At 40.7% G+C, this 27520-nt stretch overlaps 1 long non-coding RNA gene across 1 annotated transcript in view; it reads right to left on the bottom strand.

The window, feature by feature from the left end:
• LOC144819476 (uncharacterized) overlaps nucleotides 1-27520 on the bottom strand; it is a 309601-nt gene that overhangs the window by 8391 nt on the left and 273690 nt on the right. The window lies entirely within an intron of this gene.

Here is a 27520-nt window from a genome sequence, read left to right as displayed (position 1 = left end):
TCAGGTTAGGTGTATGAGGGTGAGGGAAGGGGAATGAGAGAGAAGGAAGGAGATTAAGAGAGAGGAAAAAAGTAAGAGTGAAGGAAAAAGAAAGAGAGAGACAAGAAGGGTGAGGAAGAGAGAGAGAGAGAGAGAGAGTGTGTGAGAGAGAAAGAGAGGGAGAGCAAGTGACTGAGAGGGAGTAAGGCGGTTACACTCAGTGAGACGGAGAGAAATGGAGTGAATGAGAGTGGGGGAGTAAAATAACTTCATCATCTGACTCAGATGTGAAGTTTGTTGAAGAGTAGCAATGTAGTAAGAAGACCAAGGAGATAGAATGAAGTACAGAGGGAGAAAGGTAGTGATGGTGAGTGAACAACAGAGACAGTTAGGGAAGTAGTATAAGGAAGAGGAAAGACGAGTGAGGGAGAAATAAGAAAATTAAGACACAGGGGAAGTGAGTGAGGAATAGAAGAGGAGTGATAGCAATAGAGAGGATAGGAGTTTAAGGATGAGGGAGAAAGAAGGACAGAGTGAGAGAGAGGGAGAGGGATAGCAAAGAACAGAGAAGGAGTGAGACAGTGAGACTGACTGACACAGAGGGAAACAAAAAGAGAAAACTGGATGAAAAAAAAGTGAGGGAAGGAATAAGTGAAGGAGAGTAAATGAGATGGAGTGAGGGCCTGAGGAAAGGGGAGTGAGGTAAGGTGACTGAGGAAAAATATTGAGGGTGAGTGAAAGGTAGTAACAGTGAGAAAAGGGGTATGAGGGTGACGAAAGGGAATGAGAGAGAAGGAAGGAGAGTAAGAGAGAGGAAAGAGGACTGAGGTATAAAGTAGAAGTGAAGGAAACAGAAAGAGAAAAACAGGAAAAGTGAGGGAGAGAGAGAGAGAGAGATAGAGTGAGAGAAAGAGAGGGAGATTGACTGACTGAGAAGGAGTAAACCGATTACACTGAGTGAGACAGAGGGAGAGAGGGAGAGAGAAATGTAGTGAAGGAGAGTGGGGGAGTAAAGGAACTTCATCATCTGACTCAGATGTGGAGTTTGTTGAAGAGCAGCCACGTGGTAAGAAGACCAAGGAGTCCTTTATCTGGAAGTTTTTCACCTTTCCAGAGGGGCACGAGAAAGTAAATGCACCAAAGTTCACCTGCAAAATCTGTGGTAGTGTGCTATCTAGAGGAGACCGAAAGAAACACTAGTCTTTTAGTATACACACATTGATTAGGCACGTAAAAAATATAAAAATGTACATTCTAACAACTATGCAAGGGCATCTACCCAAACCCTTGCAGCGAACTCTCCAGTTACTGTTCCCAGCACTTCATCTGCAGGAGCATCTCCTTCATCGACTGCTCTGAATATCCTGCCACTTTTCGCCAATGTCCACCTCCGATGCAACTTCTGCAATGAGATTCTTTATTATCTCTTAACTGAAAAGGAGTAAAGCAGTGAGAGTGAGTGAGACAGAGGTAGACAGGGAGAGAAACAAGGATAAAAAAAAAGTGAGTGAGTGAGTAAATGAAGGGGAGTAAGTGAGATGGAGTGAGGGTGTGATGAAAGAGGAGTAATGGAAGGAGAGTGAGGGAAGGGTAGTGAGAGAAGCAGAGAGAGGGGGAGTGAGGAAAAAGGAGCGGGAAAGTGAAGTGGTGAAAAATACAGATAGGATGAAGTGCAGAGGGAGAAAGGGAGTGATGGTGAGTGAAGAGCAGTGACAGTTAGGAAAGTAGTATGAGGAAGAGGGAAGATGAGTGAGGGAGAAGGAAGAAAATTAAGAGACAGGGAAACTAAGTGAGGAATAGAAAAGGATTCATAGAAAGAGAGAGAAAAAGAGTTTAAGACTAAGGGAGAGAGAGTGACAGTGTGAGAGAGAGGGAGAGGGAGAGAAAAAGTAAGGAATTGAGAAGGAGTGAAACTGACGGACACAGAGGGAAACAGGGAGAGAAACATGGATGAAAAAAAGTGAGGGAAGAAATAAGCAAAGGAGAATAAGTGAGATGCAGTGAGGCAGTGTGGAAAGGGGAGTGAGGGAAGGTGACTGAGGGAAAAGTACTGAGGGTGCGTGAAAGGCAGTAACAGTGAGAAAAGGGGAATGAGGGTGACAAAAGGGAATGAGAGAGAAGGAAGAAGATTAAGAGAGAGGAAAGAGGACTGAAGGATAAAGTAGGAGTGAAGGAAACAGAAACAGAAAGACAGGAAGGGTGAGGGTGAGAAAGAGAGAGAGTGAGAAAGAAAGACAGGGAGAGCAAGTGACTGAAAGGGAGTAAGGTGGTTAGACTGAATGATATAGAGGGAGAGAGGGAGAGAGAAATGTAGTGATGGGAGTGTGGGACTAAAGGAATGGGAGTTAGCAAAAGTGAATAAGGAAAGAGGAGTAAGTGAAAGGGAGTGACGGATGGAGTGACGGAAAGAGAGTGAAGGGGAGTGAGAGAAGTGGAGTGAGTGAAACAGAGTGAGGGATGATATGAAGGAAAAAGACTAAGGGGAGAGTGACAAGAGACTGAGCGATACAGCAAGACAAGGGTAGTAATGGAGGAAGATATGAAAGAGAAGTGAGGGACAGAGATGGAAAAGAGAAAGTTGGACAAGGTGAGTGAGGATGAAGAAAGACTACTGATAGTGACAGAAGGAGTGTAAAGGTGAATAAAAAGGAGTAAGGAGAATGAGGAAAGGGGAGTAAGATGAAAAAAAGGAAGGTGAGTAAAAGAGAGAGTGAAGAAAGGGAATGAGAGATAGAGAAATATTAGAGTGATGAAAAAAAATTTTTTGTTTGTCATACTTACCTTATAAATAAGTTATTCGTACTTTTTATTATAAATATAGTATCTGTGGAAGACAAGAAAAAATTGAGTTATAATATATAATTCACAATACAAAAGAAAGTAGAAGTGAAAAAAACAGAAAGGGAAAGAAAAGAAGGGTGAGGGAAGAGAGAAAAGGAAAGAGTGAGACAGTAAGAGAGGGAGAGCAAGTGAGTGACAGAGAGTGAAGTAGTTAGACTGAGTGAGACAGAGAGAGAGAGAGAAAAGGAGTGAAGGTGAGTGACAGACTAAAGGAATGAGAGTTAGCAAAAAGGAATGAGGAAAGGGGAATAAGGGAAGGGTATTGTCAGATGGAGCAAGTGAAAGAGAGTAAGGGTGAGTAAGATAGTAGAAGCAAGAGAAAGGGAATGGGACTGATGCACAGTGAGGAGAACATGAAGTGGGGGAAAATGACTCAGATTAAATGAAGGGCAGTAACAGTGAGGGAAGGGATATACGATTTAGGGAAAGGGAGTGATTCAAAAAGAAGCATATTTATAGAAAGAGAGAGAGAAAATAAAAGGAGGAGTAGTGAAGAGAGAGGAAAACAGTGAAAGAGACAAACAGAAGGAGAGTGAGGGAGTGTGAAGGAGTAAATCACTTATAGTGACTGAGACAGAGGAAGAGATTTAGAGACAGATGGAGGAAAGAAGAGTGAGGGAAGGAATAAAGGAAGAGAATTGAGCAAAAGGGAGTGAGGGAGTGAGAGAAGTAGAGTGAGTGAAGGTGAGTGAGGGTTGATGTTATGGAAATAGAGTACGGGGGAGTGAGAAAAGAGGAAACGATACAGTAACACAAGGGTAGTGATGGAGGAACATAGGAAAGAGAAGTGAGAGACAGACAGGGGAAAGAGGGAGTTGGACAAGGTGAGTGACGGTGAAGAGAGAGTACTGATAGTGAGAGAAGGACTGTGAAGGTGAATGAAGTGGAGTAATGAGAATGAGAAAAGGAGAGTAAGATGAGTATAGGAAGAAGAGTAAGAGAGAGATTAAAGAATAGGAAAGAGAGAAAGAGAAGTAAGAGAGTGAAGAAAAAGTTTTTTTGTTTGTCATACTTTGCTTATAAATAATGACAACTTAATAGAATTCTTTTGTATAAATATAGTATCTGTGGAAGCCAAGAAAAAATTAAGTTATAATATATATTTCAAAATACAAAAGAAAGTAGAAGTGTAAAAAAACAGAAAGGGAAAGAAAGGAAGGGTGAGGTAGAAACACAGAGGGAGACAGGAACTGAGTAATGGAGTGAAAGGAGTGAGAGACTAAAGGAATGAGAGTTGCCAAAATGGATTGAGGAAACGGGAATAAGGGAAGGGAATTGACGGATGGAGTGAGCGAAAGAGTGTGAGGAAGAGTGAGGGAATGGGTGCAGGAGAAATTGAATGAGAGTGTTGCAGAGAGAAAAGACCATGAAGTGGAGGAAGAAGACAGATTGTATGAAGGGCAGTGATAGTGAGGGAAGGGATATAAGAGTGAGGGAAGGGCAGTGATGGAAAAAGAAGCATATTAAGAGAAAGGAAAAAGAAGTAAGTGAGAGAGAAGGATTTATGGAAATAGAGAGAAAAGGAAAGGAAGACTGGTGGAGAGAGAGGGAGACAGTAAAAGAGACAAACATACGGAGAGTGACAGACTGTGAAGGAGTAAATCAGTTATACTGACTGACACAGAGAAAGACAGTTAGAGCTGAATGGAGAAAAGGGCAGTGAGCGAAAGGGAGTGAGGAACTGAAAGAAGTTGAGTGAGTATAGGTCACTGAGTGATGATATGAAGGAAAGAGAGTAAGGGTGCAGTGAGAAGAGACTGATCGATGCAGCAAGACAAGGGTAGTGATGGAGGAAGATAGGAAAGACAAGTGAGGGACAGACAGAGGAAAGAGGGAGTTGGACAAGATGAGTGAGTGTGAAGGAAGAGTACTGATGGGGAGAGAAGGAGTATAAAAGTGAATGAAGGGGAGTAAGTAGAATGAGGGAAGAGGAGTAAGATGAGGAAAGGTAAAGAAGTAAGAGAGACAGTGAAGAATGGGTAGAGAGAAAGAGAAGTAAGAAAGTGATGAATAAGTATTTTTTTTAACAATATGGTATATATTTTATTTTGCTGTTCTCAGAATATATTGAATTTCACTAAAAACAGTGAGTTCAATACAACTCATCATATGACAGCGGGCAAAAAAAAAACACAATCAAAAAGATTGTGTTTAAAAAACCCATTCAACATTTTCATTAACAATGTAACAATTAGAAAAAAACATATCGTAAATGTCTTTTTCGAACTGCAAATTTCTTACGTAAGTAAGGTATGTCAACAACAATCACAAAGTAACAAAACATTACTACTTCTTTCTTAAACACTCTAAATAAACTAATGTCCAAACATATGCTAATAACATTTACCCAAAATACTCATTTTTTGTTTGAGATACTATTCCTCATGGCCAAATAGTATCTGTGAAATCCTTAGTTTGGAAGTTACTTAATAGTACTCTTAAGCATCCATTTCCCGACCTTCTGAAACAGAAGCACCCACATCTTTTAGACCACCTAACAATGGTTATACCTCCACCCGATGCTATTTATCATGAACGTAGAACCATAAACAAATAGCATGCTATCAAAACCTCAACATCATCTGGTATGCCGATCACACTCTGCTCATCCTTTATCTTACCAAGTAGCTGTATACCTTCAAAAGAAACCTCTACATGTCACCAACATCTCCAACAACTACTACAAATCTAAAACACCACTGCCTCACTCATGATCAACATTTCCTGTAATACTCATATCACTCACTATGTGATACACTTACACTACCTCTATGACAAGTACAAGTTTTTTTTATCTTGATCACCCTCACTTACAAAGTAATTCTCAACAGCAGATTAACCTTTTTTTACAGCACTAAAATTTGGGTTGTAAAAACACTAGATAAGAATTTGGTAAGTCAAGAGACAAACTTTGTTTAAAAGTCAATTGAGTATCATTACAACGAGTCCAGCCTTTTGCACATTTTAAGTAAGCTGTGTAATGTCCTGATGTTGTAGAAGAACCATCATGGAAAATAATTGCTACAGTTACAAAAGTTCTTCCTGAAATTGATATTTGAAAAGCCACAAACTTTTTAATTAAAGTTGTCAATTTTGTTCTATCAGGTTTGCATCGCTGGAGCATTAAAATTACATACTGTCCATATCTTTGTATAAATAATGTTGATAACATTTCTAAGTTACATTGGGTACAGACCATGTTTTGATTTGCTTCTTTAACTAGATTATTAAAAGTCACTGATTTGCAGTCTGTTAATGTCAAATATATAAATCTTTCAGTGTCTATTTTAGTACTACTTGAAAACAAACAATTGTCACAGTCATGTTGCCATTTATAAGAAAACCAAAAATATTTTCAATATGTATACCTTCATCTTGCAATACAACAAGCATATACGTAAGAAATTCCTGACAATCTTGCAGAATATTCGGTGAAAATTGATTTACACCAGAACGTATGTCTAAAACATTTCGAATATCAGAAACACTTTCTATTTTTGTTTTATCACTGCTACATTTCTCAAAGACAGAATTCAACAAACAACAAAATCTTTGAACCCGATTTTCAACAATCTGTTGTTGTAAAGTTTCAGGAAAAAAAACAACATTAACCACTACATTAGCATAGCAGTTGACACCAGAACTGTTTTCAAACTGAAATCCAACAACCTCTTCAATACTATCCTTTTTCTTTTTGCTTACTATTACTGGTTCATCTACTTTTTTATTTCCTCTACAACCTCGCTACAATTTTTCTCATATCTTCTTTTTTGAACTACCACACGCTTTTCAAATAAAGGATATTGAGGTAAATTTGGAGCATATTCTCTTCTTAACCTATTATACTCTTTCACACAATTTAGATCTGCACTAATCTTTGTCTCTTCAAAATCAATCAAGTATAATCCAGATAAAGTATAGACACAGTACTTCCAATATTCACCAAAGCACTATCTACATTTAAACCTTGAGATTTATGAATAGTCACCGCATATGCCAAACAAACAGGAAATTGTTTTCGGCGGACATATAAATCTTTTACAAGAAAAAATCGAGTCGAACAACAACTCAATTATTGTACTTCTTCAATTTCATCAAATTTGATTTTCAAAAATTCAATGTCATCTCTAGTTGGGTAATTCACAAAATCAACAACATGACCCATTGCTCCATTTACTAAACCTCTTTCCACATGCAAATTACGTCGTAAAATTATCCGACAATTTAAACATGCATATAGATTCTTTTCTAAACCAGACGTTTTAGATATTGATTTGTCTAAAGAATCCAATTTTGACTTCAACTTTTCTGACAAAATAATAGTAGCTCCTTCATGCTCTATTCTATCAATAGCTTCCAGTTTTATAATTTCTTATTTTTTTTACTTTAAAATTTTTTCATTGAAGATTGAACATTCTTGCAGAGTTGGCATCAAGCATATCACTGATTTCTTTTCTGCAATTTTTCTATATATATTCTCTGCACCAACATTTTCATTTGGAAACAAATTTGAAAGTAATCGTGCCTGTAAAGCTTCTTTGCCATGTTCACTCACTTTTCCAATTCTTATATCTTGAAGAATACTTTTATAATCAGCATCCTTTGCTTGTCGCATATTTTGAATGAGTTCTGAATATTTGAAATATGACCAAATATTAACATTTCCAATGCTTCCCAGGCACTTTCTGGTATCTTCATGTGTAACGGTTTTAAACACTAGTTGTCCTTTCACAGGAGTTAGCTGTAGTAGATCTCTAAAAACGATGACGTGTTTGCCTCCAAATAACACATCATACTCTGTTTTAAGAATTTGTTGCATTCTTAAATGCACAAAGGCAAGCATTAAATGCTTACCTCATCAATAATGAGAAGTTTCATTTTTTTCAGGACTCCGGAAACTTCACAACAAGCTTCTCCAGATAGCTTGTGGTATTCTAATTTATTTTCGTGCTATACTGGCAGCATCAATAAACGATGTAAAGTAATCCCTTTAATGTTATGTGCTGCCAACCCAGTTGGAGCGGTGACAACACAAGAGAGTGACAACTCTGTTCTTTTCTGTAGATAAGTTGCAATTGCTTTAATTAGAAAACTTTTTCCAGTTCTTGCTTCTCCACTCACGTACAGTCGGACAGGTTTAAATGACGTGCATAAACACTCTTTTTTCTCATGACATAAACCATGCTCAATCTGCTCTGTCACTTTATCGTATATTTGTTTTTGCTCAACATTTAGCTGTGTTTCCAATTCTTCTAAGTTTATTATATCCTCCTGAGCGTGTTCCATTGCTCTTTCCACCTCATCCATGGCAGTGGCTGCTTCATTTTGGATAATTGGTCCTCCTAGTGGATCCTGACTCAACGAAGCAGAACTTTGACTGTCTTGAGAACTGTCTCTAGCAATCTCTGCTGCAATTGTAGCTTCTTGCTGTATTTCCTCGTTCAACATTTTCAGATAATTAGTAAAAACAGGACATTCTGTAGTATTTTTGATTGCATTGAATGAATCTTCATAACTGAGAAAATCTCCAAGTAGTTCCTCTTCTGTACGCCATGGGTTAAAGAGTTGCAAAAGAGCTAAATAGTAAAATTCCCTTTTGTCAGGAGTTTCGCAACTCAGTTTTTGATGATTATTCAAATGTCGTTTTCTTTGTTTCACCAGACATCCTTCAGATCCAATCACAGCATATACACCTTTATTGATATCTTCTGTAATATTCCTCTTAAAAGTATCGTTTTGCCGTACCTCATAGAGACAAACATTCTCAAGATGATTACTTCTATTTGGATAGTATGTATCCAACATATTTGTCTTCAAAATATCTGTACTGTTTGGTTCTTTCTCTGCTAAATACTCAATTTCTTGTACAGATTTCAAAACTCGGTTTCGTGTTCTTGCAAGACCTAAACTCACCCAAATGATTGTTCTAGATTTGGCATATAGACTTGCAGATGATAAGCGATCTGAACATTCATATGCTCCAATTTCTCGATGAGACAACATCTTCAAACTGTAGCTGTACAATTTCTTACTTAGGCTCTTTTCATGAGAAATTTCCTCCCACATTTCCTTTAGTTCTGTCTTTTCAGATTTCATAATGTAAGATGTAACATATCGAGCCACAGCAATAGAGTTGTCTGCAACATATTGAATATCCATGTTAGCATTCCACATGGACAAAAGGACTGGGTTATAGTCATTTATGAATATCGACTCTTCATTTCTCCTTAAGTTGTAGGTATTTTTCGGCGATTTTCTTGTGACCGTATGTCGCAGAGATGACATAAAATTGTTCACTCTTCCTTTTGATATTACTGGTCGTGGAAATCCAAAACGACATTTTGTGTAGAACTTGTCCTTTGATTTGTATTTTCGACGACAGTATTTTCCACAACGATGGTTTGAAACCGTAAGACTTGATATTTTAAATTCTTTTGTTCTGTACTTTTAGGAACAGCACATGTAGAATACTGTTCAATAAAACTCATCACTGTGTCATCCGAATCTGCTCCAAATTTGGGGGCATCTTTGATCCATAGAAGCATATGTATGTGAGGAGCACCTCTTGCTTGATACTCCTTTCTCCAAAAGAAATCCAGAACCTCTCCAAGAGGAGGATTTTTTTTGTTTGTGATAAAAGATATCATAGCTTCAAATCTATGATTGAAATACCTGCATACATTAACTTGATCCAAAGAGCACAGTTCTCCAGGTGTCTTGAATTCTATATTTTCTATGTTTGCATGTGCCTCTCTAAGAAATTGAAGTAAGTCTTCCCAAGCATACTCTGCACAGCTTAGAGTAAGGAACCATGTAGGAGTTCCTAAGTTTCTTAGCATACATTTCAATTCCCCATGACGACGGTACCAATACTCGTTAGTACCACGCTGACATGCCATGAGATTAATTAGCTGAGATTCCAAAACAGTGTCTTTCTGTTGGACTTTATCCATAAAGTCCCTTGCCGAAACATTTTGCAGATGTACTCCACTTTTTAGTATATGGTTCACTGCATAAGAAAGTCCAGACAAGTCACTCTCAAACAGAAGATGAAACAAATATGGAATACATTGGCGAAATCTTGGATCTTCTGCATATAATCTTGATGTCCGGTATTCAGATGCAGGAATCTGCACAGGTCGGTCATCATATCGTCCACCTTGACCTGTTGGAAATAACTGAGGAAAACAACGAACTTCCAAGCTTTCTTCCCATACACTAATGGGACTTCCTTTTGCTTCTTTCATTTAGAATAATTCAATAGCATTCCCCATTACTTCTTTGGAATGCAGAGGATGAACACAATAATGTTCATAAATTTGTTCACTTCTGGACACATCCACTTTTTCAATTAGCCTCGCTGACATTTCACTGTCCTCTTCTACAGTTGTTTCCTCTTCACCTACATATACATTTTTGTAGTATTGATTGTTTTTTACCAAATACAACGTTGCCTTTTTGATTTTCCTAACATCCACTAATTCTTGCCAGATTTTCTTACTCTTTGTATGAACGCCATTAACTAGAATAACTAGAGGTTCCTCTTCCACATTTTCAACACCAATTGTTTCAATATTTTTCTTTAAATCTAAAGGCAAATAGACAACTCTTCCCTTTAATCCTCTCTGTAAATCTGAAGGTGGCAATTTCCCTGTCTTAGGCTCTATGCGAACAATAGCCTGAAATGGATGCACACATTGAATCAGAATAGACTCATAGGTATTTAAATCCATCAATTCAGAAGGAATATTTACCAACTCAAGATTATTATGTACAGCTCTAGCAGGCATTTTGTTATCATTTAATTTATTATAACAATATTTACAAATACGTTGATCAGAACCCAAATCAAAACAATCCTCTACCAACAAATAAGTTGCAAAATCCTTCCACTCATTATTATTTTCCTTTTTACTTTTTAAATATAGATCAACTAACCTGGTCTGATTTTTATAATGAATTCTTCTACAACAAATACAAGAAAAATTGGGACTTTCTCCTGAAATGACGTCTCCCTAAAACTTCATCAGATAACACCTCTTCTGCACTTATTGGGACAATTTTCTCTTTTTCAACCGGACAACTGTCCTTCACCTCATATGCTCGACCACTGGTGTCAACTGCATGCAACAAATCATTAGTCTGAAAGTAAGTCTCTTCAATAAAAAATGGCTCAGAACTTGAACAATGCTTCCATTCCCCAGAAAAAACATTGCAAAAATGTGTTCTATTAATTAGTCTTTTCCACTTACTTTTCGCTTTCAAAAGATTGATTGCCTTGTCTAGTGTACGAAGTCTATTGATTACTAAAATATACAATTTCTTTTTCAATTCAAAAGCCTGATCAAAAATACTTTCTATTCTTTTATTTTGCCTATAAAAAGCTGTTTTCCTTTTAGAAGTCTTTACATTTTTTAATAAATTTAATCCAACTCTGTTATAAAACATTCTCTTGCGAATTTGAACAAACTTATTTTTTCGTCTATTACTATAGAAAATTTCATCGCCACACACTTTTCCAACATTCTTCTTTTTTATCTGTTTTTTCTTTGTTCTTACAGATAATTTGTTTATCTTTTCCACATTGTCCACACTTTTTTCTTTCAGTTAATTTCCTTATAAAATCCTTTGTTGTCTTACCAGAAGCATTCTTCTTTTTCTCTGTACAATATCTTGTAATTGTGTTTTCTTGGAAATGTAAGCCTGTTTATATTTTCTTCTTTTGGCATCCTTTGTAGGCATGTTGGTTTCTTTCTGTAGATAATAACAATCTATTGTGAAGAAAAAAAAACATTTTATAGACCACTACTAACATACTACATAGCATTTAGAACAACTATATGATGTAAACACTGGTTCACTTCATAAGTAAGTTTAAGGTACAGCAACAGTGTCTGAACAGAGTAGGAAATCATGCAGTGAGTGCTGTTTCTGACTTTATGGCAGTGCAGTGGTGGTTCAACAGTGTAGGGGAATTTGCTGAGAATGGTGTTTCAGGGTTTAGAACAGTGCAGTGGTGTTTAGGCAGTGTAGGGCGTCATGGTGAGATTGATATTTCTGACTTTAGAGCAATACAGTTGTGTGTACGCAGTGTATGGTATCAAGCAAAGCCTACGAGTAAAAAGCACTGGATGTCCTAAAGTCTAACTCACTCCATGAGTACATGTATTCTCATGTCTTAAAACACAAACACCAAGCAAGTGATTCTGACACAATATATAAAAAACGCACTCACTAGCAATCTAAATGAAAAAAGATAGAAATATGCCTTGAAATTCACTGAATTGATTACCACATGTTACAGAAAGAGTTAGTATGGTATTTCTACAGCACTGTCAGGATCTTCAGTACATACCATAGAGACTATTTGCAAATTAAGAGGCCTGACAGACGTACTGCATAGCAGTTTCTAGTACTACATATCCTAAACCCTGACTCACTTCATCAGAACATGTATTCTCATATTTTTAAACACATCAACAAACCAAATTATTACAATAGTACAAAAAGATTCACTCGAATAATTTTTAATTCTAAATCATAAATTTATTCATCAAACATTTCATACTCCAAAAAAACCTCCAACACCACTTCATCTGGTATTTCATCAACATTGTCCTCAATTTCCAAATTTGCATCTTGAAATTCAATTTCTTCCACTGCTTCTAATAACTCAATGTCCAAACTTTGATCAAAGAAAACTCAATTTTCTTCATCAATGTCCTCTCCAAAAGGTCCATTTAAGTCCTCTATTACTTCATACGTAATGTCAAATTTGACTGCAAACTTCTCCTGATTCTGATCCATGTTATATATATGATAATTTTGCTGGACCTTGCAAAAAATTATAAACACTTAATTATATCATTTTCACTAATAGATAATAAAAAACTACCTTTATCAATTTCATTAGTACATGTATTCCCATATTTTTAAACACAGCTACACAAATTATTGTGCCACATTCTTCTGAAATGAAAACTGATTCACACTGTGATCTTAAACAGATAACACTATCCCTTCCAATTCAGTAAAATGATTACTACAATGAAAGGGAGTCTTGCTGGGAATATTATTTTAGGGTTTACAACACTGCAGTTGTGTTGCAAGAGTTTAAAATATTTTTCTAGGAATGGAGTTTCAGGGTTTAGGACAATGAAGTGAACTTCAAGCAGTGTAGTGAGTCAAGGTGGGACTGAGAATGTACACATGAAAATTCACTGAAATGATTACTGCATTCTACAGACACAGTTGCTTTTGCATTTCAACAGCACACCCAGCATCTAAATTGCACAGCATAAGCACAATTTGAAAATTAAGAGGCCTGAAACACATACTGCATAGGACTTTCTACAACTACATCACCTAAATCATGACTCAGTTCATGATTTAGGTGATTTAGCACACAGAGGGAGAGAAAGTACAAACAGAGACAAAATGGTAAAGGCAGAAGGTGCGAGACTACAGGCAGAGAAGGAAAAGATTTAGCATGGTAACGCTGTCTAATACACACCAGTAGCCATATCATAATAGGCCTCTAGAGATGCACATGAGAGGGTGCAGGCAGAGGGTACAGCCAGAGGGAGACGGTTGGTGCAGGCAGAAAATACATTTCCAATTTAAACCATCTCACCCTTTCTCTGCTCCACCTTTTCTCTGACTGCACCATCTCTCCCTCTGCCTGCAGCCCTGCACCATTTATCCTCTGATTGTACCAGTTTACTCTCTGCCTGCAGTATCTCATTTTCTGTCTGCACCAACCCTCTCCCACTGCCTGCACCCTCTCATGCGCATCTGCAGAGGCCTATAATGATATGGCTGCTGGTGTGTATTAGACAGCGCTTACATGTTAAATCTTTTCCTTCTCTGCCTGTAGTCTCGCACCCTCTGTGTGTACCATTTTATCTCTGTCTTCACTATCTCCCCCTCTGTGTGCTCCAATTAGTCTCTGCATGTAACATTTCCCTCATTGTTTCCAGCATTTTTCCTCTGTTGTACCATTTTATCCTCTGTGTGTACCATGACTGTGTCTGCTTGCACTATCTGTGTTTCTGCATGAACTATCTCACCCTTTCTCTGTACCACCTTTTCTCTGACTGCACCATCTGTCCCTCTGCCTGCAAACCTGTACTATCTATACTCTTCCTGTACCAGTTTAGTCTCTGCCTGCATTATTTCATTTCCTGTGAGCACCATCCCTCTCCCTCTGCCAGCACCTTCTGCCTGCACCCTCTCATGTGCATCTGTAGAGGCCTATTAGGATATCGCTGCTGGTGTGTATTACACAGCGCTACCACGTTAAATCATTTCTTTCTCTGCCTGTAGTCTCGCACCCTCTGTGTGTACCATTTTATCTCTGTCTTCACTATCTCCCCCTCTGTGTGCTCCATTTAGCCTCTGCGTGTAACTTTTCTCTCACCAAAATAGAATTAATTATATCATAATAGGCCTCTGCAGATGCGCATGAGAGGGTGCAGGCAGTGGGAGACGGTTGGTGCAGACAGAAAATGAGATACTGCAGGCAGAGAGTAAACTGGTACAATCAGAGGATAGATGGTGCAGGGCTGCAGGCAGAGGGGGAGATGGTGCAGTCAGAGAAAAGGTGGTGCAGAGAAAGGGTGAGATGGTTCAAACAGAAACACAGATAATGAATGCAGACATGGTACACACAGAGATTTAAATGGTACAACAGAGCAAAAATGCTGGAAACAGTGAGAGAAATATTACATGCAGAGGCTAATTGGAGCACATATAGGGGGAGATAATGAAGACAGAGATAAAACGGTACACACAGAGGGTGCGAGACTACAGGCAGAGAAGAAAAAGATTTAACATGTGAGTGCTGTCTAATACACACCAGCAGCCATATCATAATAGGCCACTACAGATGCACATGAGAGGGTTCAGGCAGTGGGAGAGGGTTGGTGCAGACAGAAAATAAGATACTGCAGGCAGAGAGTAAACTGGTACAATCAGAGGATAAATGGTGCTGGGCTGCAGGCAGAGGGAGAGATGGTGCAGTCAGAGAAAAGGTGGTACAGAGAAAGGGTGAGATGGTACAAACAGAAACACAGATAGTGCAAGCAGACACAGACATGGTACACACAGAGGATAAAATGGTACAACAGAGAAGAAATACTGGAAACAGTGAGAGAACTGTTACATGCAGAGGCTAATTGGAGCACACAGAGGGGGAGATAGTGAAGACAGCAATAAAATGGTACACACAGAGGGTGTGAGACTAAAGGCAGAGTAGGAAAAGATTTAACATGTAAGCGCTGTCTAATACACACCAGCAGTCATATCTTAATAGGCCTCTGCAGAGGCACATGAGAGGGTGCAGGCGGTCGGAGAGGGTTTGTGCAGACAGAAAATGAGATACTGCAGGCATAGAGTAAACTGGTACAATCAGAGGATTGATGGTGCAGGGCTGCAGGCAGAGCGAGAGATGGCGCAGTCAGAGAAAACATGGTACAGAGAAAGGTTGAGATGGTTCAAGCAGAAACACAGATAATGCAAGCAGACACAGACATGGTACACACAGAGGATAAAATGGTACAACAGAGAAAAAATGGTGGAAACAGTGAGAGGAATGTTACATGCAGAGACTAATTGGAGCACACAGAGGGGGAGATAGTGAAGACAGAGATAAAATGGTACACACAGAGGGTGCGAGACTACAGGCAGAGAAGGAAAAGATCTAACATGTAAGCGCTGTCAAATACACACCAACAGCCATATAAAAGTAGGCCTCTGCCGATGCACATGAGAGGGTGCAGGCAGTGGGAGAGGGTTGGTGCAGACAGAAAATTAGATACTGCAGGCAGAGAGTAAACTAGTACAATCAGAGGATAGATGATGCAGGGCTGCAGGCAGAGGGAGAGATGGCGCAGTCAGAGAAAAGGTGGGGCAGACAAAGGGTGAGATGGTTCAAGCAGAAACACAGATAGTGCAAGTAGACACAGACATGGTACACACAGAGGGTAAAATTGTACAACAGAGAAGAAATACTGGAAACAGTGAGAGAAATGTTACATGCAGAGGCTAATTGGAGCACACAGAGGAGGAGATAGTGAAGAAAGAGATATAATGGTACACACAGAGTGTGCGAGACTACAGGCAGAGAAGTAAAGGATTTAACATGTAAGCGCTGTCTAATACACACCAGCAGCCATATCATAATAGGCCTCTGCAGATGCACATGAGAGGGTGCAGGCAGTGGGAGAAGGTTGGTGCAGACAGAAAATGAGATACTGCAGGCAGAGAGTAAACTGGTACAATCAGAGGATAGATGGTGCAGGGCTGCAGGCAGAGGGAGAGATGGTGCAGTCAGAGAAAAGATGGTGCAGACTAAGGGTGAAATGGTTCAAGCAGAAACACAGATAGTGCAAGCAGACACATACTTGGTACACACAGAGGATAAAATGGTACAACAGAGAAGAAATACTGGAAACAGTGAGAGAAATGTTACTTGCAGAGGCTAATTGGAGCACACAGAGGAGGAGATAGTGAAGACAGAGATAAAATGGTACACACAGAGGGTGCGAGACTACAGGCAGAGAAGGAAAAGATCTAACATGTAAGCGCTGTCTAATACACACCAACAGCCATATCATAATAGGCTTATGCAGATGCACATGAGAGTGTGCAGGCAGTGGGAGAAGGTTGGTGCAGACAGAAAATTTGATTCTGCAGGCAGAGAGTAAACTGGTACAATCAGAGGATAGATGGTGCAGGGCTGCAGGCAGAGGGAGAGATGGTGCAGTCAGAGAAAAGGTGGTGCAGACAAAGGGTGAGATGGTTCAAGCAGAAACACAGATAGTGCAAGCAGACACAGACATGGTACACACAGAGGATAAAATGGTACAACAGAGAAGAAATGCTGGAAACAGTGAGAGAAATGTTACATGCAGAGGCTAATTGGAGCCCACAGAGGGGGGTATAGTGAAGACAGAAATAAAATGGTACACACAGAGGGTGCGAGACTGCAGGCAGAGAAGGAAAAGATTTAACATATAAGCGCTGTCTAATACACACCAGCAGCCATATCATAATAAGCCTCTGCAGATGCACATGAGAGGGTGCAGGCAGTGGGAGAAGGTTGGTACAGACAGAAAATGAGATACTGCAGGCAGAGAGTAAACTGGTACAATCAGAGGATAGATGGTGCAGGGCTGCAGGAAGAGGGAGAGATGGTGCAGTCAGAGAAAAGGTGGTGCAGACTAAGGGTGAGATGGTTCAAGCAGAAACACAGATAGTGGAAGCAGACACAGACATGGTACACACAGAGGAAAATGGTACAACAGAGAAGAAATACTGGAAACAGTGAGAGAAATGTTACATGCAGAGGCTAATTGGAGCACACAGAGGAGGAGAGAGTGAAGACAGAGATAAAAGGGTACACACAGAGGGTGCGAGACTACAGGCAGAGAAGGAAAAGATTTAACATGTAAGCGCTGTCTAATACACACCAGCAGCCATATCATAATAGGCCTCTGCAGATGCACATGAGAGGGTGCAGGCAGTGGGAGAAGGTTGGTGCAGACAGAAAATGAGATACTGCAGGCAGAGAGTAAACTGGTACAATCATAGGCTAGATGATGCAGGGCTGCAGGCAGAGGGAGAGATGGTGCAGTCAGAGAAAAGGTGGTGCAGACTAAGGGTGAGATAGTTCAAGCAGAAACACAGATAGTGCAAGCAGACACAGACATGGTACACACAGAGGATAAAATGGTACAACAGAGAAGAAATACTGGAAACAGTGAGAGAAATGTTACATTCAGAGGCTAATTGGAGCACACAGAGGAGGAGATAGTAAAGACAGAGATAAAATGGTACTCACAAAGGGTGCGAGACTACAGGCAGAGAAGGAAAAGATCTAACATGTAAGCGCTGTCTAATACACACCAGCAGCCATATCATAATAGGCCTCTGAAGATGCACCTGAGAGGGTGCAGGCAGTGGGAGAGGGTTGGTGCAGACAGAAAATGAGATACTGCAGGCAGAGAGTAAACTGGTACAATCAGAGGATAGATGGTGCAGGGCTGCAGGAAGAGGGAGAGATGGTGCAGTCAGAGAAAAGGTGGTGCAGAGAAAGGGTGAGATGGTTCAAGCAGAAACACAGATAGTGGAAGCAGACACAGACAGGGTACACACAGAGGAAAATGGTACAACAGAGAAGAAATACTGGAAACCGTGAGAGAAATGTTACATGCAGAGGCTAATTGGAGCACACAGAGGAGGAGAGAGTGAAGACAGAGATATAATGGTGCACACAGAGGGTGCAAGACTACAGGCAGAGAAGGAAAAGATCTAACATGTAAGCGCTGTCTAATACACACCAACAGCCATATCATAACAGGCTTATGCAGATGCACATGAGAGGGTGCAGGCAGTGGGAGAGGGTTGGTGCAGACAGAAAATTAGATTCTGCAGGCAGAGAGTAAACTGGTACAATCAGAGGATATATGGTGCAGGGCTGCAGGCAGAGGGAGAGATGGTGCAGTCAGAGAAAAGGTGGTGCAGACAAATGGTGAGATGGTTCAAGCAGAAACACAGATAGTGCAAGCAGACACAGACATGGTACACACAGAGGAGAAAATGGTACAACAGAGAAGAAATGCTGGAAACAGTGAGAGAAATGTTACATGCAGAGGCTAATTGGAGCACACAGGGAGGATATAGTGAAGACAGAAATACAATGGTACACACAGAGGGTGCAAGACTACAGGCAGAGAAGGAAAAGATTTAAAATGTAAGCACTGTCTAATACACACCAGCAGCCATATCATAATAGGCCTCTGCAGATGCACATGAGAGGGTGCAGGCAGTGGGAGATGGTTGGTGCAGACAGAAAATGAGATACTGCAGGCAGAGAGTAAACTGGTACAATCAGAGGATAGATGTTTAAGAGACAGAACACAACCCATGAATATGAGCACTACATTACAATGCAGAAACCTAACTCATTTCCAAAATAAATTTCCAATATGCACCATTAGTTGTTTGCCATCATTACATCCAAACATGAGCCACAATACAGGAAGAAAGAGGCCCAATAATATAAATCTACCCATAGTGTATACAGCACTCTATCTATATTAAATGGGTCATTGCTAAGAGGAGGTCTAATAAAACAGAGAGTATTATTAAGAAAGCAGAGGAGGGAGTATAAAATGAAAGTGGAACATTAGGAGACAGTAAAGACAACCACAACAGAGGGAACACAAGAAACAGATACAAAAAATAGCACTCTTAAGAAAGACAAGAAAAAATAAGAAAAGAGTGGAAATTTCAGAAAACAAAGGACAGTATAAGCAGAGAGAGGTAGACTGTGAGGAGAGACAGGGGAGATTATAGAAAAAAGTGCAAATATAATTCTTTAATCTATACAGACACTCAGTGTGATCCTGGACAAAAAGTATAAAACCATACATTTAACCAAAACACATATACCGCACAAAAATGTTTAAGAGACTACATTACAGTGCAGAAACCTGAGTCATTTTCAAAATACATTTCCAATTTGCAGCATTACTTTTTTGCCAGCATTACATCCAAACATGAGATTTACACTGTGACCTTAGACACATAACAAACATTCTTACAATTCAGTCAAATGATTACTACAGTGAAGGGGGCAAGGGGGTCTTGCTGGTAGTGTTGTATAAAGAGAGCAAGGGTGAGGGAGAGAGAAAGAGGAAGACAATGAGAGGGAAGAAATAAACAAAAGGAAGACAATCAGATGGAGAGAAGGAGTTAGAAGACAGGAGTAAAGGAAAGGGATAATAACAGTGAGGAAAAAAATATGAGGGTAAGAAAAGGAAAGGAGAGTGATAGAAAAAAAGCATATTAAGAAAAAGGATAAAGGAGTAAGTGAAACAGAAGCATTTATAGAAAAAGAGAGGAAGGAAAAAGAACATTGGTGGAGAGAAAGGAAGACAGTGAGAGAGATTGAAAGAGAGGGAAAGTGAGTAACTTCCACATTACAACACATTTTTAGTATTAACTTACAGTGCACAACATATATCCCCTTACAAATTAATAACTCACCTTTAAAAATGCTTTTGAAGATTTAGAACAGTGTCAATCACACACCAGATTTTCTTAAGCAGAATCTCTGAAATGTACCTCAGACACTGCAGCCACAAAATGGCCCTAAATCCCTCTAATTTTTCACACATATCCCGTACATAACCAATTAAATTTCTTCCCACACAAATTCAAAACCAAACTAACATTTTAATTGGTTGTACATTTCAACACTATCAACCTTCCCCCACTGCTTTCTCTCCTGTTACCATCGTAACTCTCCATAGAACACCTAACTGAACTCAAAAGGTGAAAAGTTCATCTCTCAATGTCGCAAACCAAAGCAGCAAGTGTGTTTGACTTCTCAATATTCCAGCTTATCCTGTGCAATGTTCTTTTCAATGACTTTTTCTAAACCAATAGTATTATTCCTTTTAAAAAACAGTAGTATGCACCCTAGTTTTCAATGTTAAATTATCAGAAACCACCAATCATTTCTTGTTTTTCAAGTCCACTGAATCTCAACCACATTTTTTTCTAAACTCCTATTTTTCAAACTGCCATTTCATCTCCAGAGCCCATCTGAGTACAACCAGATCTGCCTTCAAGACGCTTAGAGTATGGATTGTAGGACATTGCTATATTTTCTGGAGTGAATGGTATGCAGCAAATAGATGCTTTCCAAATGTGGATATTATGTGGATTGGCCAGAGAGGATTGAGATGTCACCAATTGATGCCATTGGTAAAATCATTTATGCATCTCCCACACCCTGACCTCATAATTGTGCACTGTGGTGGCAATGACCTAGGCACTTTGACTGGGGTAGGTCTGGAAATGCTTTCAAAGGACACCTTTGGGCAATTGATGTCACTTTTTCCACAAACTGCCTTTGTATATTTTAATATATGCCAAAGGCAAAAATGGAACTGGTCTAAGCAATATTGTCCGCAGATTGAGAAAGCAAGGAAACATGTGAATAAGTCTATTTCTGCTTTCCTCAGAGACTATGGTATGGGTTCTATATACCACAACAACTTGCGTTACAACATGCAAGGCATCTATAGGAGAGATGGTGTACATTTCACAGATGAGGGAAACAGAGTCTTCATTTTAAACTTTAGACTCTGCATTGGTACTTACTTGTAGGTACAAAAAACACTCAATGAACACAACGGCTCTTTTTAGAGCCACCCAACATCTAAACACACAAACTTGTTATTTAAATGTATTTTTTGAGGGGGGTTTCCTGACGTGTGCACACCTCGCAAATTTAAATTAAAAAAAAGGGTTTTTTTGCCCTTTGGAGTCCTTCAGGGACCGCCTGAGAAGGCCTAGGGGGTCAGGGAAACTCTACCCTGCCTCCTTTTCCACGTTCTCTGCTTTCGTTTTTCACTCTCTTCTGAAAATACACAAAATGGCGGCTGTAGGGTGCGCACAACGTGCGCGCACATCACAATTTTTTTTTTTTTAATGAGTTTTTTGCCCTTTGGGGTCCTTCAGGGACCCCCTGAGAAGGCCTAGGGGGCCTCCTTTTCCACGTTCTCCGCTTTTGTTTTTCACTCTCTTCTGAAACTACACAAAATGGCGACTATAGGGTGCGCGCACCTCGCAAATTTTAAATTTCTTTTGCCCTTCGGGGTCCTTCAGGGACCCCTGAGAAGGCCTAGGGGGTCAGGGAAACTCTACCCTGCCTCCTTTTCCACGTTCTCCGCTTTCGTTTTTCACTCTCTTCTGAAACTACACAAAATGGCGGCTGTAGGGTGCGCGCATCGTGCAGGCACCTCGCAGAGTTTTTTTTAAATTAAAAAAAGGTTTGTTTTTGCCATTTGGGGTCGTTCAGGGACCCCATGAGAAGGCCTAAGGGGTCAGGGAAACTCTACCCTGCCTCCTTTACCATGTTCTCCGCTTTCGTTTTTCACTCTCTTCTGAAACTACACAAAATGGCGGCTGTAGGGTACGTGCAACGTGCGCGCACCTCGCAAATTATTATAAACTATTATAGTTAGGACCTAGTTTCCATAGGAAATCCATAACATTCTATTGGGAATAACTTTTGCGCCGGTTGATGAATCTTCGCGAATTTCTCAATGCAGATGGCCCGCTCTGCTCCGCTCCTTCCCTGAAAGTTTTGGAGGGGTTTTCAAGTGGGGGCTGAGATAAAAGGGGGTCCAAAAATGTGTTTTCCCCATGTTATTTTCCATAGGACGATTAGACACGGCTACAGCCTGAACTGCTGAACAGAATTACAAGAAATTTGGCAAAATGGTAGAGTCTGATTCGCAGATCACGCTTTTGCTTAAATGGTGTAAATCCCTCCAGTAGTTCCTGAGAAAATCAAAAGAAAAAAATATATATATAGGCGCGCGCACCGTGAGCGCTCCCTGCGGACACCGTGTGAGCACTGGGCGCGTACGGTGCGCGTTTAGGGTGTGCGTGAGCGGAATTATGATTTGCTGTTAGACGTCTGTCAACATTCCAATCGGTCGAAACCAGGAAGTGTTGGCCGCCATTTTGTGTTTCCGAGGCAGAAGAGAGCCAAAAACAAAAGTGGAGAATGTGAAAAGGGGGCAGAGTAGAGACTCCCTGACCCCCAAGGCCTTCTCAGGGGGTTATGCGCACGGCGCACGCACCCGTATGCGCACGGTGAGTGTACGTCGGCAAAAAAAAGACAAAAAAATGCAGTTAAATAACAATTTTGAGTGTGTAGATGTTGGCACACCCATGATCTTTATTACACAGCATGGAGACTATCTGGAAATTAAGAGGCCTGACACACATACTGCATAGGACTTTTTAGCACTACATGTCTTAAAGCCTGACTCACTTCATGAGTACATGTAAACAACTGATGCATGTGTTTGCAGACATGGGAATACATGTACTCATGGAGTGAGTTAGGCTTTAGGACATGCACTGCTTTATACTCCTAGCCCTTGCATGATACCATACACTGCGCAAACACAACTGTATTGCTCTAAACTCAGAAATATCAATCCCACCATGACCCCTTACACTGCCTGAACACCACTGCACTGTCCTAAACCCTGAGACAGCATCCCTAGCAACACCTGCTAAACTCTTTCAACACTACTGCACTGCTCTAAACCCTGAAACACCATTCTCAGCGAATGCCCCTATAATGTTGAAAAACCACTGCACTGCCCTAAACCCTGAAACAGCACTCCCTGCATGATCTCCTACACTGCCCAAACACTGCTGCTGTGCCTTAAACTCTGAAAAAACACCCCCTGCTTTACCCCCTACACTGGGTGAATACTACTGTAGTTTTCTAAACCCTGAAACTGCACTCCCAGCAAGACCCCCTTTCACTGTAGTAATCATTTTACTGAATTGCAAAGGATACTGTCATTTGTCTAAAATCACAGTGTGAGTCAGGATTCATTTCAGAAAATTGTGGCAGAATAATTTGCTTAGTTGATGTGTTTAAAAATATGGGAATACGTGTACTCATGAAGTGAGTCAGGCTGTAGGACATGTAGTGCTAGAAAGTCCTATGCAGTATGTGTGTCAGGCCTCTTAATTCCCAAATAGTCCTCATGCTGTGTAAAAAAGATCCTAGGTGTGCTGTAGAAATGCCATAGCAACTCTCTCTGTAGCATGTAGTAATCATTTATACTCCTAGCCCTTGCATGATACCATACACTGCCCAAACACAACTGCATTGCTCTAAACTCAGAAATAACAGTCCCACCATGACCCCCTACACTGCCCTAACACCACTGCACTGTCCTAAACCCTAAAATACCATCTGTAGCAAATCCTGCTAAACTGCTTGACCACTACTGAACTGCTCTAAACCCAGAAACACCATCCTCAGCAAATGCCCCTATAATGTTGAAACACCACTGCACTGCCCTAAACCCTGAAACAGCACTCCCTGCATGATCTCCTACACTGCCCGAACACTGCTGCTGTGCCTTAAACTCTGAAAAAACACCCCCTGCTATACCCCCTACACTGGGTGAATACTACTGTAGTTTTCTAAACCCTGAAACAGCACTCCCAACAAGACCCCCTTTCTCGGTAGTAATCATTTTACTGAATTGCAAGGGATAATGTCATTTGTCTAAAATCACAGTGTGAGTCAGTATTAATAAAAAATGTATTATTAACTTGTCATTACTTATAAGGTAAGTATGACAAACAAAAAATACTTTTTCATCACTCTCTTACTTCTCTTTCCCTCTTTCCCTTTCTTCACTCTCTCCCTTACTCCCCTTCCGTTACTCATCTTACTCCCCTTCCCTCACTCTCCTTACTCCCCTTCATTCACCTTTACACTCGTTCTCTCACCATCAGTACCCTTCCCTCACCCTCACCCACCTTCTCCTGCTCCCTCTTTCCCCTCTCCGTCCCTCACTTCTCTTTCCTTTCTTCCTCCATCACTACCCTTGTCTTGCTCTATCCCTCACTCTCTTCTCACTCCCCCTTACTCTCTTTCCTTCACACCATCCCTCACTCACCTTCACTCACTCCCCTTCTCTCACTCCCTCACTCCCTTTCGCTCACTCCCCTTCCTTTATTCCATCCCTCACTCCTCTTTCCTCCATCCGTCTCTAAGTCTCTTCCTCTGTCTCAGTCACTATAACTGTATCACTCCTTCACAGTCCCTCGCTCTCCCTCTCTTTCTCTCTCTCACTGTATCCCTCTCTCTCCACCACTCTTCCTTTTCTTTCCTCTCTCTTTCCATAAAACCTTCTCTCTCACTCACTCCTTTTCCTCTCTCTTAATATCCTTCTTTTTCCCTCACTCCCCTTCCCTCACCCTCATATCCCTTCCTTCACTGTCACTGCCCTTCACTCAATCTCACTCCTCTTCCCCACTTCATGTTCTCCTCTCTGTGCCTCACTTCCATTCCCTTTCTCCTGCTCCCATTCCCTCACTCCCCCTCACTCTCTTTCCCTCACTCCATCCATCAGTCCCCTTCCCTCACTCCCCTTTCCTCACTAACTTTTGCTTACTCCCCTTCCTTTACTCCCTCACTCCCCTTCACTCCATTTCTCTCTCCCTCTGTCTCACTCAGTCTATCCACCTCATTCCCTCTCAGTTCCTCGCTCTCCCTCTCTTTTTTTCTCTCAGTCTTTTCTTCTCTCTCCCTCACCCTTCCTGTCTTTCCCTTTCTGTTTCTATCACTCCTCCTTTATCCCTTAGTCCCCTTTCCTCTCTCTCCCTGTCTCCCTCTGTCTCGCTTTAACTGCCTCTCTCCCTCTTAGTCCCTCAATCTCCCTCTCTTTCACTCTCTCCCTCTCTCTCTCTTACCCTTAATCTCTTTTTCTTTCTCTTTCTACCACTCCTCCTCTCTCCCTCACTCACCTTCCCTCTCTTTTAATTTTCTTCCTTCTCCCTCATTCCCTTTCCCTCACCTTCATACTCCTTTGTGAACTGTCATTGCCCTTCACTCATCCCCACTCCTTTTTCCCCACTTCACTTCCTCCTGTGTGTGTCTCACTCCCTTTCCCTTTCTCACTCCCTTTCCCTCACTACCGCTCACTCTCCTTCCCTCACTCCATCCCTTACTCCCCCTTCCCTTATTCCCTTTTCCTAACTCCCTCCTTCCCCTCACCCCCCTTCTCTCACCCTCACTTCCATTCCCTCACTTTCCCTTACCCCCTTTTCTCATACTCATACCCCTACCCTCACCATCACTCCACTTCCCTTACCTTCACTCCCCTTACCCTGGTCTACCTCCCCCTCTCCGTCACTTACTCCCCTTCCCTACCTCCCTCCTTCCTCTCACTCCCCTTCTCTCACCCTCACTCCCAGTCCCTCACTTTTCCTTACCCCCTTTTTGTCATCCTCATACCCCTTCCCTCACCGTCACTCCATTTCCCTTACCTTCACTCCCCTTACCCTACTCTACCTCCCCCTCTCCGTCGCTTACTCCCCTTCCCTGTCTCCCTCCCCCGCTCCCCTTCTCTCACTCCCCCTCCCTCACTCTATTTTCTTTACTGCCTTTCCCTTACTCTTTCACTCCCCTTACCTCACTGCCCTACCCATAGTCCCCTTCTTTCACTCATTCTTTGACTCCCCTTCTCTCACTCACCATACTCCCCTTTCGTCACTCCTTCACTCAGTCCCTTCCTCCACCTTCACTCACTCATTTCAGTCATTCATTTATACACTACACATTCATTCAAATAAAGTATGATCACAGTATATAAGAAACATAGCTCTTCTTGGAGAAGTGAAGTTAGTTCTTACAAGAACTGCTTTTTTTGTCTTAATTCTTTTTTTTGTTTTTTTAACAATTTTATAAACAGGTAGCCAAAAACTGCTCAACAGGAACAAACAAAAGAAAAGAAAAAAAATAGTGACAGGAGCATCTATGTTGCCTCTGCTTTTGGACAATCAAATCAATGCTTTGTTCCCTATAGCACAATAGTTCATTGCAATATTTACAATGTATCTTCAGGTCTACAAATTCTGGCCGGATGTCTGGGCCAGCTGATGATGGTGTTGCGACTGGTCCAGATGAAGAGGTGCTGGGGACAGCAGCTGCAGGGTTGTCCCTCATATGTTGGGTAGATGCTCGTGCATAATTATTAGGATGAAGTTTTTGTACGTGGCGAGTCATGCTCGCTATTCCAAAGGAATAATGTTTGCTTGCATCACCTCTAGAAAGGGTGGTATCACATATTTTGCAAGTTATCTTAGAGGCATTAACCTTCTTCTGCCCCTCTGGATATGTGAAAAACTTCCAAATGAAAGATTCCTTGGTTTTCTTTGGAGGTGGCTGTTCAGGAACAAACTCCACATCTGAATCAGAGGAAGAGTGCTGTGGCTGCTGCTGTTCTGCCATTTTCAGAAGGTGAAAAGCACAAAAAATTCCTTGTAGATGTTTCTCTCTGGAAAGTGAAACAGCTTGTGAGGGAAGTGGGTGGGGTGTTTGAAGATTTGGAAAAGAAACTACTATGAACCAATCAAAAGTGTTGTTTTCAAGTCACACGACTTTACGCACACACGGAGCGAAGACGGAGCTTGCACGCAGCGCGACCGGGGCGCGCACGAGTCGCGTATGAATGATGTTTTGCCCGATTTTCCAAAATGCTTTTAAAGCTAATATACGGTTCTTAAAAGTCAAAAATACTATTTTTATAGTTATGTCACAGAATGTCTTGGGTTATTATGTACACTACATTTACAGAAATTACTTTTTGGAATGAGAACATTTTCGCGGAGTGCATGCAGTGTGCGAACACCGTGCGCACATGCGTGTGAGCACCGAGCGCGCACCTTTAAAAACCACAAAAAAAGGCCAGAATTATTTAAAAAATCAAAAGTTAGTAAATAATAATACATAAATCACATTTAAAATTTAAATATTGTAAAAATATGGAACATTTGTATTATAACAAATAAATATAATAATTGATACATTTTAAAATTAGCATTTAAAAAAACCTTTGAAATTCACTTAAAAAACAGAGGTTTCACATACGTTATAGTTAGGAATTAGCATTTTAAAAACCTTTGAATTTCACTGAAAAACCATAGGTTTCACACCAGTTATAGTTAGCTGGACATTTTACTCATACAAAACCATTGAAATTCCCCTGTTATAGTTAGTTGTACTCACTATAACTCGCGCGCCCACAATCCACTGCTGATGATGTCACATATTACATCATTCATGACATGGCCAGTG

Source organism: Lissotriton helveticus, chromosome 2_1 (genome assembly GCF_964261635.1).
Source record: "Lissotriton helveticus chromosome 2_1, aLisHel1.1, whole genome shotgun sequence".
Classification (NCBI taxonomy): domain Eukaryota; kingdom Metazoa; phylum Chordata; class Amphibia; order Caudata; family Salamandridae; genus Lissotriton; species Lissotriton helveticus.
Note: the sequence above shows the minus strand (reverse complement) of the source record. Positions and strands in the feature narration are given on the sequence as shown.